Genomic DNA, 2500 nt, shown 5'->3' on the forward strand with positions numbered 1-2500 from the left:
ATTTATGGCACAAACATGGCAATGATATATTAGGGAAAACTGTCATTCCAGTAGGCAAACATAAAAGGTCTACCTAATCACTGGCATGGTCAGAGGGGATTCATGCAATAACTGACATGCTGCATAGATTCTTACACAGACGTCAATAAATGGAGAGATGAAAGCGAGATGAGGAGGGAGAGAAGCTCATGGAAAAAGTTATAAAGTTTTATGAATTGAAAGATTCTTTTTTTGCTTTGGAAATAGAAACTATACCATAGAACTAAGATATATAGAAAAATATCCTTCAGTTGAAAGGAATAATCAATTCCAGTGATGCAGCATTCACATTTCTTGCTGCGTTAACGTTACTGCGGTTCGCCAGGGAAACATGAATTACTACTCCACAACAGTAATTACATAGCAGTGATACATGAACTTTTTTATTTTTATTTTCATTTTTTTTCCTCTACTGAACTAAGTTTGGATTGACCACCACCACCCCTAAACTAGCTGGGGGACAATGACCAGTCAGTTTGAACTGTTAACTGTTGTTTCCATTTTACGAGAGAAACACATTTTATTTGTATTTTACTTGTAATGTGCACCATCTGTAGTGGACTGAACAGAACAACCTGTGTAATGAATTAAAATCATCAAATATCATCAAAATACAAAGGTCTACGATATAATTAAGATAAGGTTATTTGAAACCTTAGCTAGCTTTATTAAAAATAAATGCAAAATGCTTGAGAGTGACACCATTACAAGAAGACCTCATTATACACTTATATTCACTTCCAAATTTGACATTGAAGTATTTTGTAGGCCTACTTTTATTTATATTGAAATAATATTACTGATTACCTATTTAAGCTGTTTTCTTTTCAATGGCGTTGTGATTAGCTTAGCCGCCATCACGGCCAGAGCGCGGATAATTTGCACGATTATACAATTGCCTTTACTCCAGACGCTGTGCCAGGTTACTGTTTTGAACTTTTCTTACAGATAAGCATACTGATCATTGCTTTGTCTGCAGTTCAGACACAAGGCACCCACTGCTGCCATCGAGCGTCTAATGATCTACGGGGCCACACTCGTGCCCTCTCTCACTCGTGGCCTCTCTCACTCGTGCCCTCTCTCACTCGTGCCCTCTCTCACTTGTGCCCTCTCTCACTCGTGCCCTCTCTCACAACTGATCCACGGGGCCACACTCGTGCCCTCTCTCACTCGTGCCCTCTCGCACTTGTGCCCTCTCTCACTCGTGCCCTCTCGCACTCGTGCCCTCTCTCACAACTGATCCACGGGGCCGCACTCGTGCCCTCTCGCACTCGTGCCCTCTCTCACAACTGATCCACGGGGCCGCACTCGTGCCCTCTCTCACTCGTGCCCTCTCTCACTCGTGCCCTCTCTCACTCGTGCCCTCTCTCACTCGTGCCCTCTCGCACTCGTGCCCTCTCTCACTTGTGCCCTCTCTCACAACTGATCCACGGGGCCGCACTCATGCCCTCTCTCACTCGTGCCCTCTCTCACTCGTGCCCTCTCTCACTCATGCCCTCTCTCACAACTGATCCACAGGGCTGCACTCGTGCCCTCTCCCACAACTCTCTAAATAAAAATCACTCGTCTCGAAGGAGAAGCTCTCAACAACTGATTTATTTTTTCATCTAGTTGTATTTTGTACAGTTTGTATCTGTGCAATATGTGATGTCTTGATGATTTCCTAATTTATGTTTTTAATATATTTATGTGCGAGTGCGTGGGTGGATGCAAGCATGCTTTAATGTGCTTTAGTGCGGTTGAAGTGTGTATGTGGATGTGAGCATTGTTTTTTTTTGTGGTTGCATAAGCACATTTCATTGTGTGTATCTACTGCACAATGACAATAAAGTCTATTTTTCTATTCGATTCTATTTAGCTTTACATTTTATATTTTGATAAAAAAAATGACCATGAAATACTTAGGTAGGGTGTTGAAACCATCAAACCAATAACTGATACATACATACATACATACATACATACAACATGTACAACATCATAAACGGATGAATATTGTCTGAAATACAAAGTCAAATATTTAATTTGGTCAAGATTGCTTTTTAACTTTAATGGAGGAAATTAACATATCCAGCTAAAACAGCAGGTGATGTATACGTTTAGGGGGTTGGGTTTGAAAGAAATCACATGCACATGGATGCTCCTCCTCGAGTTTCCCTGCAGTGATTGATGCAGATAATAACAAGCATTTTCAGATAGAAGAAATATCTGTTTCCATCGCATTAAACGAGTTTTCAGGTGAAATAAATATCTGTTTCCATCGCATTACATGAATTTGCATCGCATTATACGAGTTTCCATGGCATTATACGAGTTTTCATCGCATTATACAAGTTTTCCCGGAGATTCAGATGCGTCTTTAGGGAGGTATGAGAATACCTGCTCTGTCTATCTCCCTATCTCCTCCCTTTCTTGACTTTTCCTCCTCCCCTCTCTCTATCGTCAGCTCTTCCTCTTCAGG

This window comes from Clupea harengus, chromosome 14, assembly GCF_900700415.2.
Source record: "Clupea harengus chromosome 14, Ch_v2.0.2, whole genome shotgun sequence".
NCBI classification, from domain to species: domain Eukaryota; kingdom Metazoa; phylum Chordata; class Actinopteri; order Clupeiformes; family Clupeidae; genus Clupea; species Clupea harengus.